This window comes from Sapajus apella, unplaced genomic scaffold, assembly GCF_009761245.1.
Source record: "Sapajus apella isolate SASKATOON/1434 unplaced genomic scaffold, GSC_monkey_1.0 scaffold6, whole genome shotgun sequence".
NCBI classification, from domain to species: Eukaryota; Metazoa; Chordata; class Mammalia; order Primates; family Cebidae; genus Sapajus; species Sapajus apella.
The window spans coordinates 31,363,733-31,378,937 of record NW_022436946.1 but is presented as its reverse complement, the minus strand read 5'-3'; the positions used below and the strand labels follow the sequence as shown (position 1 = coordinate 31,378,937).

Below are 15,205 nucleotides of genomic sequence, written 5' to 3'. Positions count from 1 at the left end.
CATAGTGTTATTTTTTTAAGGTTTATAATGGCAAAATATATTTATCACCTGATATTCAATAAGAGAATAATTCACAAATTATGGTGTATTTATATGCCAAACTAACAGTTATATACTGAAAATAAGTCATTAACATTTATAACATATTTTTAATAAGTAGCACACAAAAATTCCCAAGCATATTTCAAAGTATTCTTCAATGAACAGGTAATGTTTTAGGGTTTTTTATAGAGTTTTTAAAAGCTTAACATGCAGGAAGACAAGAATTTTTTTACTGCTTGCCTTGCCTAATAGAGTGCCTGACAACCGGTAAACCAGTAGTTTAACTAAAGAAATGAATTAAAAACTGACTTCTGTGTAATTTACATGTTTAATTATTTTAACAAAACTAGCTAAAATTAATAGCTACTTTTAAAAATAACCACATTTTTCAAACTAGTTTAGTATACTCAGAAGATGTGGGCTTCAAAGAGACTTTAGAAATTAATTCGATCTGCCTTCCATTTATTTACGGGAAAACTACAGTACAGATTCATTTTCTGAAAATCAGAGAGGAAGGTAGTGAGAAAGGACAAAAAATGAGAATGACAATTCCAATTCAACTCTTCATTAATAAGCCTTGACCAACCTATAACCACTCCATGAATCTCTCATGCTATGGTTAAGCAAAATTATGGAAAGCCATTGTGTTGCCTTAATAGCCCACACCAAACCAGAATAGAGTTACTCTGGTTTGTTTTGGACTGAGTCTTTAACAGACCAGACCAAACAAGAATGGAATCACTCCTGCTAGGAGCCACATAAACGGAACTTTAACATCAGCAAGTTTTCTAAAAAAAAAAAACAGGATATTCACAGCAACTAATCAGAAAAGGCCCAATTTATCTGAGTTAGCAAGATAAAGAAATCTGTCTTAACCTTATGAGGAAAGTAACTTGTAATAACCAATTCGCTTTTTGTTCCTTCTTTCTTTTGCCTCTTTCTGCCTAGAAAGACCACCTCCTCCACTTAGTTCATCTGATAGCCTATTTTTATGAAGATACTGTCCAAATCATGAATCATTAATGAGTCAATTAGATAATTAAACTCAATTTGTTGATATTTTGTTTTTTGATGTTACACATATGTCAAAGTGTGAACAAGTTATAAAGAATTAAGTGCAAGAAAAATCTCGACTTTTCAGGGACAATCATTAGGAACAAAGAAATGCAGTTTAAGTTTCTGAGGGATTCTCTTCTCTCTTCTTTCAACTTATCCTTTTTAAGAATTCACTTGTAATGGTAAAATAATATTCTAAATATCCATTAAATGTAAAAATATCTTATTGAGTCTTATCAGGGATAAGCAGTGTGTAGACCTTAGAAAAAAAAATTAGTCTCTATTCATGACGTTTATGGCAAAGAAAATAAATATACCTATATAATATAGAAAGTCCCCCTCCAACTTCAGATTTATCTGGCTTTTCTGAACTACGGGAGATATTCACTTATTACTTATATAATTAAATATTAAGAACAAGCAAAACAGGGCTTCTCCCATTTACTTCTGAATAATGAAGGAGGTTCCATAAGAACAAGAGAGTAAGGGAAATATTTTGGATAGAAGAAATAACACATAATGACAGAGTTGTCAAATCATTATGGTAGAAATACATGGCAAAGGAAACATAAGGAAACGTTTTATTTAATTCTGTAAAGAGTGGATTTTTCATCTTGAAAGAGAAACCAATACAATAAAAAGTTCTTAGCATGTGAATGATAATAAAATGTGCACTCAGATATCAGAGTAAAAACTGGGTCGGAAAGGGTCACGAGGGAGGGTAGAAAGACTAGTTAAAAAATCTCTATGAAAGTTTAGAGGAGAGTTGGTCAGGCTATGAGAAGAAACATTTATATTTCACAATCTGCATTTGGTTTCTAAGTGAATGGGGAGTCTGGTAGAAGACAGAAAAAGTATGAATCTCCGATTTCAATTCTGTATCAAAATCAGTGATAGTGCCAAAGGGCTGAGATATCAACCACAAAAATAAGGAATTTAATGTGTCTTGGGAAACACTACAATCATTGAATTGAACTGGAACCTTCTTAACAATTTAACAGCATCATGATCTGGACTCTACAGAATTCTGAGGCAAGTATCTGGAGACTTAAGGGTTGGTTTTTGTTCAATTTGTTTTTTGGTGTGTTTCCCTTTGTTATTTTGGCTTTGGTTCTGTCAGCTTCCTCTGTATAAAATATATATTTCTCTTAGAAGCCATACCGTTTATTATTATATGTGCTCATTTGACTCTCAACTGGGAATTTCATTTTTCTCCTAGTGTTATCTTGCACTAGTGGTTAACTTCTAAAAGTTAAATTTTTATTTCCTTATTACTTGTATACCGATAAACAATTTCCTTGAAGCCACGTAGCATGCTATAACAATTCTATCACTTAGAATGTTTCATAACTTTTCCAAAAATTACTTAGACCCACATGAGTCCTTTGCTAAATCCATCTGGCCTCTCTTGATGTCAATGCTCTTCTCCAACCCTCATCAAGATAAGGAAAGACAATTTGCCCAGAATTCAGCCATTTATGAAAAAATAAAATGTTTGGGTCTCCAGATATCTGGCAAATCAAGTGAAAAGGGAACCTACCTCCCCCAAATGACCCCTAAGGTTTATAGGTTACTTTATCATTGGGTTATACTAACGGCCCCCAACCCCATTTGATGAGTAAATCTTATTTTTTCTTCCCTATTGCCCTAGGGAAAGAATTTCCATCTTCTCAATCTCAGACCACTATTCTCATTCTCATTTTTGCTTAGATAGATGTTTTTTAAACTAGTCCCTTCCTACGTAGCTTTAAAATTTAAGGCAGTAATTATCAAATGCTCAAGTACCCTCAAAAGCTAGGTAAAATCCTCCTCCTGGGTGTCTAGGAGATCTAACCTAAAAAAAGTTTATCTTTGATGTACTGTGAATGTCACAAAAATTCATTCAAAACTTGCATTTTACTATATTACTTATCTGTTTAAATATTAAAATGTTTTAATTTAGTCATCATTTAAATTAACTTCTTGTCAAAAACAATTTCCAAAAAAAATGTTTTATCTTGAAGCTTCTTTGCCTTCCAGATACCACCACTATAGATTGGAGTTTAAATAATCAATGTAAAAGATTATTACATATATCATGATATTTTTAACAAAAAGTAATACAGCAGGGTGCAGTGGCTCATGCCTGTAATCCCAGCACTTTGGGAGGCTGAGGCAGGCAGATCATGAGGTCAGGAGTTCGAGACCAGCCTGGCCAATATGGTGAAACTCCATCTCTACTAAAAATACAAAAATTAGTTGGGGTGGTGGCACATGCCTGTAGTCCCAGCTACTCAGGTGGCTGAGGCAGGAGGATCTCTTGAACACAGGAGGCGGAGGTTGCAGTGAGCCGAGATTGCACCACTGACTCCAGCCTGGGTGACTCAGTGAGACTCCGTCTCAAAAAAAAAAAAAACTAATGATTTTGAGAAATACATTTAAAATGCCACAAAACTATATAAAAACAAAAGTAAAGAAATGAACCCAGGATTCAGTTAAAACTGAAGAAATACTAAGTTTCATTTAGAGCGTACTAAAAATAAATGTGTAATTATTTTCCCATCCAAGTTCAAAGATGGTTTACCTTTAAGAATCCATCTTCTAAAGGAAAAAAGAAAATCAGTACTAACACTAAAAGGACATTGTTGCAGGATCTCTGATAATCACTATGTACACTTTGTGTCATTAAGCCATCACAAGTACTATTCTACAACTTTGGCAGCTTAGGGAGGTTATTTGTATAAAGTCACGTGACCAAAAACACATTCAAACTATGTGTTGCTCCAAATGAAGACTGTGATAAAGCACCTCGAAAAAATTTTCCAGCCTCTAGTTGAGGAATCGTTGAAGAACATTCTACTGATGACACTGTAACTCACTAATGCTCCTTTAAACAACTTTGTTTGGGGCAATAAAAACAGTGTTTAGTTAAAACTAAAATATAATACTTCCTAGAGTTGCATGTGGGATCATCGCCATCATCATCATCACTAGCTAACCCCAAGGAAAAAGGTAAACACAAAATCTCCTCACTCTTGTACAAAACTAAAAGGTAAAATTTTGAATCCATTTTCCAACTATGTCACACACAGTTATAAGTATCCTTCTAAGGTGTGTATATGCCTATGTACACTTTTTAAGTAAGCTTGTAAACATATGTGGTAACTAGGGTATATTTTATTCAGTCTATGGTAGTTTACCCAACTGAGTATTACTAGTTCAATTTTCTTAGAATAAGAAGTTCTCAGAACAATGATCTATCACCTAAATTTCAGATCAATGTGTAACTCGTAGACAAACTTAAAACAGACCTTCTAAAACTATTAACAGTGCTCAATAATTCATCTATTTACATGCTAAAAATTTCTTAGTTACTATATGCTACTCTAATGAAAGCTATATTCAAATTATAATTTTTTCCCAGAGTATGCCAATAGATCAGAAATTATAAATAGACAGATCTGGATTTGAATCCTCAGTCTCTTCTTTAGCAGCTGGTTATCTCTGACAAATTACTGTAAATCTCTTTAGGCTTCTAGGTTTTATATTATCAATCATCATTGGTAACTGATAGTAATGAGAGTCAAACATTATTCATGCAATTTCCTTAACTTGGGTTTAAGTTGTAAATTTTCCCTTGGCAATGTTCACAGAAGATCATTGCTAAAATATTATTTTTCAGTTAGTTTTAAGCTGATTCTTTAAATAACAAACGATTTGCTCTAGAGAAAGATTTTCTCTTTCTTTGGAAGAAGCCAAGATCATCTCCATTTAAGGACACATAAGCAGCTGCTGCTACACATTTTAGTTACCCATAAGAAAGTGAAGTGGGCTAAGTTCACTCTGTCATAAGCATTTAAAAAAATAAAAATTACAAGTACCTCCTCTAAAATTAAAGAAGGGATTTAAGAATTAATATTTTCAAATGTGGTGACTTAAATAAATCTAATATGTAAGACAACAAATTAGATGAACAGAGAAGAGGAGAATGATGCCCAGCTTTACAAAAAAAAAAATTATTTATCCAGTTATATTGTAAAATAAACTGCTTTGGGAAGTTCAAAATATCATCCCACCAACATCTCATTTGTATAGCAATTTTCAGAAAAGCAACCACTAGATTAAATGAGGCACAACCTTTTAGAAACATTACAAAACTTAAATTTCAACACATGCAAACCCTAAAGCATCATTAACTGAGATGTAACTGATTGGGAATCTGCAATTATTTCTTTTTTACTATAAAGTTGCCCTTAATACTGCTTATAAAAAAAATTAGTAAGTTTGTGTAACAATTTAATGCAATTCTTTAAAAAAAATCTTAAATACTTAAGGTATCATATTGCTATTTTTGGGGGTTATATGTATCAGTTTAAATACAGAAATTAGCATTCGCAAATATATTGTTAAACTGCTAATTGAAGAAAACACAAATAAATTAAATACATTTATTAGTTCTTACTTTAGCTGTAAGATAAAAATAATTTTTTAAACAAAAAGCAGTTATTAGCCTGATTTTCTCATACACACTGCTTCTCCCATATACACAGAACAAGTACAAAATAAGAAGAAAACAGGTATAAAATTTGATTATGTAAAAATATTTCATTTTTGTCTTGCTAAAAGTTAACATTATGAGGAAGTGGTATTAAAGCAACAGCAGCAAGAATTCAATGAAAGTTGTTTTGCTTATACCTGTGTTTATTTTTTCTCATGATTAAAATTCCTACAGTAACTATTTTATATCTTCAACATGTTCACCATTTATATTCAATTATCTTCAGGCTTAGAGATAACTGAATATAAATGTTCAATTATCTCTAAGCCTGAAGATGCATGAATCTGTAACAGAAGCTTTCTACCACCTCAAATTTACCTTTTTTTTTTTTTCCCATTTACCTGCCATATACTGTTTTACATTAAAAACAAAAGATGAAGCACAAAGTGTTAATGACTTTTCCATACCTAAAGTAAGAAGTTCTAAAGTTTGGTTGTGATTTAAGACTAAGACTACGGCTAACCAATCGAAACTTCGGAATTCCTATGTGACATCATAAGACCTCCCTAACACACTTTTTCTCCTCCACCTACTGCAACTGTTCCCATAAACCTGGTGACAGAGTCAGAAAACTCCTCAGCTAAACATCCATAGACTTCATATGACCCAATACTCTATATTGTGATGATCACACCAGCCAAGGTAAGAAACAGATTTCACTGATTTTGGTAATTCTTATTTCTGTAATTCTTAATTCCTATGATTTCTATAACCTGAATTATTAAAATGAGTTAATTATATTTTATGAATTTCAGTTCAAAGTTAGATAATAAAATGACATGACAAAGTACTTAAATTTATAAAATGCTTAACCATTTAGTGACAGTAAAAAAAAATGAGAACTTTGAAATGAAAAGGGTCATATTCATCTTTGATCCTGGTTATTAGTTTGTCATTTTAATTTAACTTTCACTTTTATTTTGTTTTTCAAATGTGAATTTCTTCCAATTAAAAAAAATCTTCCAATTATGTTACCATGTTTGGTAGTAGCAGTGGTTAATTTCTCCACACAAAAACAATGACTTAATTTTGTTATCTCATGCTCTGCTGAGAAACAGTGCAGGACTGAACTGTCTATTTACATGTGAACTAATATGAATAGTCATGGGACTACAACATGAGCATTATCAGCATGTCTATTCTAATATTATCATTATAATTTCATACAGTGAATAATAATAAAATGGAGTTTAAGAATATATAGTGCGAGCTACTTTTAAAGTGCCCTTGGGGATTTTTCCCCTCTAAAGTCCAGTCAACTTTTAACAAACACTTCTAAAAATTCCATGACGTATTCAGTTACTGATATTAAATTCAATATTGTATCAAAAAGAAGTTTAGAAATTTTAAAATACTTTCACAAACACATAAAAGTCTAATGTTAGAGAATTTGACACTTTAAAAATAATTTTGACACATAAATATGCTTAAGTATCTCTTTTTCACACAAATTTGATAAAATGGTTTTCTGCCTATTAACACCTATACTTTTATCAAGTTACTATCCTCCAGTGTTACTCCATTTCCTCTCTTGGATTTAGAAGGAAAAGAGAAAATAAAATAAATGCCAGGAATGGAGATGCCACAATCAACTTTATGACGTCTGTTTGAATTCTACCTATTCTTTATGTTACAATCCTCAATTTAGTAAATAAAATGTTTCCTCATTCTTATATCTCTGTCAGGGCATATAGAAAAGTATATCTATTTTATTGATTTTAATTTTTATATTTTATATATATGTTAAAATAAAATTTACCTCTAAAATTCTCAATTCCTGTGACAAATGTTAATTCTATTACTCACTACAAATAAGACCTTTGTAATTCTGTAAGCAACTTTCTTTAAGACATAAAAAAACATAATTTTTGTCTACCACTGAGGTATCCTAATTGCTTCTCCGTATCTCTATACTCATATTTTTCCTTTAATATTGCATAAAAGTCATTAAATGTAGGTGTCTGATATGCTTATCTGTGCATTTCTATTCAAATATCTACCAAATTACATTCTCATATTTCAAACTGGGTATTCATGAGTTCTTTTATTTTATCATAATTTTGCTGTATAACATATTGCTCTAAAAAGTACACAACTTCTGGATAGAGCAGAAAGTCTACTATTAAAGTTACCCTTAGCTCACTAGTATGTCTCAGTTAATAGAAATTACGTAGTTACAGAGACTGCTAATATTTCAAATATAATGTGATAGTACCATACAATATGTCCCAACTAGTTCATCTATACCTTAAGGTGACAGTTAAGTACTGTCTTTGTTTATGAAGACATGTGGTTTAAAAGTAAGTGCTAAAAAAAAGTGTTAGATGAAATCAAATGGAAGAAATATGAAAGATGTTTAAATTAAGCAGCATTGATTAGGTTTTAAAAACACGTGAAAGAGCCAGAGTACTTGCTTTTCTAAGAGGTGTCACCGCACTAACAATTCCTAAAACTCAAATATCACATCTATTTTATTTGTATTTTAGTAGGCATAAAGAAAAATAATCACATTTGGGTTATATAATCATACATATTGTTTCTTAATCTCACTAGAGATAGGAAAATATTTGCATACAGTAGTTTCAGAAAAGAAAATGCTAATATATGTTAATGTATTATATAATGTACTGACTACATGTGTAGCATTAAATTATGTAATATATTTAATTTTTAATTTAAAAGTTCAATTTACAGTCTCTAAATTAGACAATATATTTATTACCAATCCCAGAAATGAGAAGGGCCTATTAAAATGTCTTTATTCTTAAAAAACAATTTCCTAAATATACCAGTATACACAAATGTTTCATTTGGTCCTTTTAATTATATATTTGATACTGCATCCCTATTCCACAATTTAGGAAAGATGCAAAAACGTGAACTGTGCAAGATCACAGAACTAAGAAAACAGAGAAACTTTGGCAGAAATTTAGGTTTTATGATTAAGCCACATCCACATCCTCTATACAATGATCAACATGGCTTAAAGTACATCATGACACTGACAAACGGAACTGAATTGAAAGTCCTCAAATACTGTAAATGATACTCTAAAAGGCAAATTCAGAGAATACAAACTTCTAATTTAATACCGTGCCATTTTACTTAAATTCAATTTAGGCATCAGACATTACATTCTTAATACCCTAAATTATATTCTACTGATCATTTTCAAAACCAGAAAACATACAAAAATTACAGATGTCCTTAGTTATTAAGCAATACAGCCTGGAAGGCAAAATTGAAACTAACCACACAAACTTTAAAAGACAATAACACACCTCAATCCATCAAAGTTTCCTTTTGTTTCATTGCTAAAATACGTATGCCTTTAATCAATTGATACCAAAAATCCAAGTTAGTATCTCATTAAAACTTTTACTACATAAACCACATTTCAATACTTTATTCCAGGATCCCTATTAAATCCTCAGCCCTCAGCATTCTTCAGTTTTATTTCTGAAGCCCCCCTCATACTCTAGTATTTTTAATATGCAACACTATTTATTTTGACGTGTTTGATCAGAGAAATCTTGCTATCTATGCTACAAAAATCCCTAACTTTCATCAAAACACTGAATTAACACAGAAATTGATCATACTAGCAAAGTAAACCTAAGGTAGAAAATCAATAAAGTAATCTTTCTCAAATACAGTGGCATAAATCAGATAAGATGTAGTCTCTTTGTATATTTTCAGAAATAGCACATCAAAGTTCTCACCCTGAATAATTCTGAACCATGTGTTACCAAATAAACACATTAAAAGGAAGGCTGGATGTACCGCATACTCATAGTCAACTGAGGACCTCTAGTGCCTTTTAAAAGGTACTCCATCTTTAGGGTTTTCAACCCCAAGTCCCCTGCCCAAAAAAAAAAGGTTGACCAGTTCACTCCCATTAATAGGGGGTTTATTTATTAAGTGGCATTCATTTTTCCTTAAGACATTCTCAATAATACCTCCCCACAATCTCCTCCCCCCAAAAAGATCCTGAAGTCCCAATTCCTACATGATTAAAAAGAATACTTTACTTGTAAATAAACTCGTAAAGCATTGTTTCAATATTTAAGAAACAATAATGAAGACAAACCTACAGATAATATAGCAACAGCAATAAGCTACATTGTCAATTTCAGAGAGAAAAATCTCTCTGTGCTGTTGTTTAATGAATTCTCCTCAAGGTAGAGCTTTTACAGGAGGAACATTTCATTACAGGTCAATTTAGGGGTGAGAATACATTGATTTTTATGCATATACAATTATTTTCACAAACAGAAGCAGCTTGAAGAACTGTCCTATTACCACAAGTCCAAAAAAGAGTATATACATAGTCTTATGGCTTACCTGTGTAAATGTCAGCAAGTAGTAGAAAAATAAGATAAAATTCCAAATAATACAAATATAGACAAGTCCTGTTTACAAATTCAATATACAGAAAATTCTAATCTTCAAAACCAGTTAGATAGAAAAAAAAAATCCTAAAGTATGTCAGACTGTAGCCTTAGATATTACTTGAATTCAATTTAATAAAAGTATTGTTTCAATACTCTCATGTTTACCAAAATAATAAATAAAAGGAGAAAAGCAAAATTCTAAATTCTACTAATATAAAGAGACCCAGGAATTTATTATTTCAGCAAAAGGAATACCACCAAAAATACTGATGTTTGAGGAGTTCTGCAAGCACTGAACGTGCTTAAAGTATAGGTGGGGATTAATGCTCAGCATATACAACATCATTAAAGTATCAATTGTCTAGCAAGTCATAAAGCAGACAACCGAAAGTTTTCAGAAGACTATTGAGGTTCCTTCCTCACAAGAATTCATCTGATATTACAGTGCTAAAACAGGACTCACTGCAGACAAGGTAAGGACTCCTAAAGCAGTACCTCCCAGCAAACATGTTGCCTAACATGGTATGTGATATTAGTCAAAAGATTAGAGTTGCCTATGGCTTTTCTATTCCTTATTCCACCTCAAAAAATAATCAAAATACTATCTCAAATTTGATTTTTTTTTTTAATTTCCAGTGTTAGTTTTCTTTGAGGAAAAGAAGACAACCACAGGACTTATAAATCCCACAAAGAACAGTAAAGAATTCTTTACTCTTTATTCTTCACATTCCTCCAAAAAGTAGAGTAATCATGGATCCACAGACACATGAGATACTCTATGGATACTGTTCTGCCTCTGACATGCAATTCAAGAGACAAGAGTCTGGCATTTCTACACCCAAACTCCTAACAAGCACCTTTCATATTTTCAATACTCTTAATTCTAGGGCCTGGATTATAAATTGATTTTTAAATTCACCTATAAATGAATACTCCTCTTGCATCAAAACAACCAATTTATATATATTGTCATTCTTTTAATAAGACGGTGGAGAGTAACATCAGTTTCCATAGCCATTTAGGCCAGATACAAGTTCAGAAAATCCCAAAACAATCTATTTATGATTAGACTAAAAGAATGCTCTAATAAGATCAGGTAACATAAAACTAAAACTATTTTTCTAAGCTTTCCATCAAAAAGTACTCTATTAAACAGCTTGGCTATTAAGAAATTAAAAACAAAAAAAGGAAACTCATACGGTGGTTGTCAGTGCAGAGAGGAGAATTACAAACATCTGACAACCATGCCATAAATTACAATGCAGTAAAGGTCACAGACAACGCCAAAAAAAGGATTATGCTGTTCCCACACAAAGGTTTTCAATTCTCAACATATGACAGGAAACCTCATATTCTATGATGAAATCTGGCCTCATTATCGTCATACAAATGTTGGTATTCAGCAGAACTAGGATTCCACATATTTCAGATTATACCACTATAAAATAAATTGGGCCCGATAAATTAAATGTATATCATTAACATTTTAGCATGTAAAGCAGATTTGTTTTCAGTTTAGGCATAAAATTATAAAGTAGTTACAAGATCACTTTAAGATTATGACATGTTTCTAAATCTAACAAGAAACAGGATACTATTTTTGGTCATCTCCTTTATACCCAATTTGTTTCCAGAAACAAACTCTTCTTTTTCAGTAATAGTTAGCTGCTATAGGATTATAAGATCATCTTTAAAGTATGTTAATTATACTTTAAACATTAGAGAGCTCATCTCTTTAGGGCATATCTCCGTATTTCACAAATACTAAAAACTCAATTGTACAAAGCCTGGTTCAGGTTAACATTTGGTTAATCAGAAGACCATTAATCTAGGTGAATCCTCTAAACCTCATTTTTCTCATCTGTGACAGAGACTTGAGAAGAATATTAGAGCTTATATGTTCAACTAACAAATTGTTATTAGAACAAATTAATCTGTCAATCACAGCATTATTTTTTAAATTCTTTCTCTTTTTTTGAGTATTGCTCTGTCACTAGGCTGGAGTGCAGTGACGTGATCTTGGCTCACTGCAACCTCTGCCTCCCAGGGTCAGGTGATTCTCCTGCCTCAGCCTCTTGAATAGTTGGGACTACAGGCACGTGCCACCACGCCCAGATAATTTTTGTGTTTTTAGGAGAGACGGGGTTTCACCATGTTGGCCAGGATGGTCTCGATCTCTCGACCTCGTGATCTGCCCACCTCAGCCTCCCAAAGGGCTGGATTACAGGCGTGAGCCACTGTGCCCGGCCAATGTTTTTAACTTTTTAAAAATGAGGGCCATGGTGAGTCATACTTGTACTTCCAGCAATCGCTTGAGCTCAGGAGTTCAAGACCAGCTTAGGCAGCATAGGGAAACCCTGTCCCTACCAAAAATACAAAAATTAGCCAGGCATAGTGGCGCATACCTGTAGTCCCAGCTACTCGAGAGGCTGAGGCAAGGGGATTGCTGGAGCCTGGGAAGTTGAGGTACAGTGAGCCACGACTGCACCACTGCACTCCAGGCTGGGTGACAGAGCAAGACCCTGTTATCGATTCATTCTTTCATAAAAATAAATAATTAAAAATGAGATGGGGTCTCATTATGTTGCCCAGGCTTGTCTCTAACTCCTGGGCTCAAACATTCCTCCCTCCTCAGCCTCCCAAAGTACTGGAATTATAGTTGTAAGCCACCATGCCCTGCCCACAGATTATTTTTTATTAACAATTTTCTAACATTTTTAGTCATAAAAATCCCTTATTTAACTTTAGTGATTTACTGAAACATACCAACTATGCACTAAGTACTAGGATACTAAATGAACACATGATTTCTTTACTCAGAAACTATCAGTCTAGTTGAGGATACAAACATGTAAATTGAAATTGTGCAATAATCTGATAGATATCCTCATATAGGTAATACTAAAGCCCCATTAAAAACTGGCAGAGGTGATAACCAATTCCATCTTAATGACTAATGAAAGGTTTCATTAGGAAGTGATATTTAAACTGAACCTTAAGAACCAACTGAAGCTTGCATGGCAGATAACCAAAAGGTGGAGGGAGGTGGAGGAGGCATTCCAGGCAGAGATAGAACAACATGTGCAAAGAACAAAATCACAAAAGGGAATGGAGTATTTATGGAAAGATGACACGTTTCATTTGGCTGAAGTACAACTTACCAGTTTCAGGGTAGGAGATGACTCCTGTATATGCTTCATGATAAACTCCTGGCCAACCCCCTCTTTTCCATGTTTTGTCTCAAAGTAATTTTTAAATTTTCTGATCTTTTAAGACCATTTAAGCCCCAAAAAACTCACAAAAGGATATGTTCACACAGGAATTATCAAGGCTAATTATTATTCCTTTCTTAACTGTATTCTGCTACATATCTTCATAAAAGATAACTAGTCAAATATAAATAAAATCTTCCCATAATTATCCAATAGTATAAATCCACTAAATCTACAATAAGCAAAAATCAACAGAAGCAACTTAAAGGATCAATCTTAATAAAGAACAAAAGAAAATCTCTTTTACCTGAAAAATTCAAACAAAAGTCATTAAATATATGTCAAGTTTAGGCTGCTGTTTTTTTTTTTAAACTTTTATTTGTCTGGGCGCGGTGGCTCACGCCTGTAATCCCAGCACTTTGGAAGGCCGAATCATTTGAGGTCAGGGGTTCGAGACCAGCCTGGCTAACGTGGTAAAACCCTGTCTCTACTAAAAATTCAAAAAAATTAGCCGGGCATGGTGGTGGGTACCTGTAATCCCAGCTACTGGGAGGCTGAGGCAGGAGAATGGCTTGAACTAAAGAGGCGGAGGTTGCAGTGAGCTGAGATCGCACCACTGCATTCCAGCCTGAGCAACTGAGCAAAGCTCTGACTTTAAAAAAAACAAAAACAAAAACAAAAAAAAAACACTTTATTTTAGGTTTGGGGGTATGTGTGAAGGCTTGTTACATAGGTACCACATGTCATAGGTTTGTTGCATGTATTATTTCATCACCCAGGTATTAACCCCAGTACCCGACAGTTACCTTTTCTGTTCCTCTCCCTCTTCCCATCTTCCCTGCTCAAGTAGACCCCAATGTCGGTTGTTTCCTTCTTTGTGTTCATAAGTTCTTATCATCTAGCTCCCATTTATAAATGAGAACATGTGGTATGTGGTTTTCTTTTCCTGCGATAGTTGCTAGGGATAATGACCTCCAGCTCCATCCATGTTCCCACAAAAGACATGATTTCATTCTTTTTTATGGCTGCATATTATTGCATGGTATATATGTCCTACCTTTTCTTTATCCAGTCTGTCATTGATGGGCACTTAGGCTGATTCCATGTCTTTACAATTGTAAATAGTGCTGCAATGAACATTCATGCCCATATGTTTTTATGGCAGAATGATTTATACTCCTCTGGATATATACCCAGTAACGGGATTGCAGGGTCGAATGGTAGTTCTGCTTTTATAAGCTATTTTCTAAGTAGAAGTGTTATAAGAAACTTAAATAATAGCCTTTAGCCACCTGTTTAGACAATGAATAATATATGCTAGAAAAATATAGGTTGTTAATAACTCTTTTAAGAAAAGCTTGATATAAGTTGACTGTTTGGAACTCCTTGGTACAGGCCAGTATTATGAAGGAGGACAGAGTCTCAAGCCAAAATAAGGCCCAGTCTACTACATAATTCAGAATATAATAGAGCCAAGTTGAACTACTGAACACTATAGAATCAAAACACCATAAACCATATGGTTTCTTTCTAAAAGTAAATGCCAAGTTCTAACTAGTCATGACTGACACATATCTTCCCCTTTGCCACTCTTTCAGTACTTTCCTCTGCTCCCTTCAGCACTTTCCTCTCTCAGGAATGGGCTAACAAGTTGAGACAGGCTTTTATAGAATGTATAAAGACTAAGGAGAAAATAAAATCCGACAGCTGGGGTAAGGTAGTAATACACAGATTAACAATAATGTATCGCCGGCCGGGCGCGGTGGCTCAAGCCTGTAATGCCAGCAGTTTGGGAGGCCGAGGCGGGTGGATCACGAGGTCAAGAGATCGAGACCATCCTGGTCAACATGGTGAAACCCCGTCTCTACTAAAAATACAAAAAAAAATTAGCTGGGCATGGTGGTGCGTGCCTGTAATCCCAGCTACTCAGGAGGCTGAGGCAGGAGAATTGCCTGAACCCAGGT

The 15,205-nt window shown here is 33.5% G+C and overlaps 2 protein-coding genes across 8 annotated transcripts in view; one reads left to right on the top strand and one right to left on the bottom strand.

Moving 5' to 3' along the window:
• CEP85L (centrosomal protein 85 like) overlaps positions 1-15,205 on the bottom strand; it is a 246,856-nt gene that overhangs the window by 89,167 nt on the left and 142,484 nt on the right. The window lies entirely within an intron of this gene.
• The window catches only part of PLN (phospholamban), a 21,641-nt gene continuing 12,581 nt past the window's right edge, over positions 6,146-15,205 (top strand). Inside the window, exon 1 of one of the 2 annotated variants that reach the window (XR_004267841.1) lies at positions 6,146-6,277. The gene's annotated coding sequence lies outside the window, so the exon portion shown is untranslated. The remainder of the gene's footprint in view (positions 6,278-15,205) is intronic. The other variant, XM_032274948.1, reaches the window with a different exon arrangement.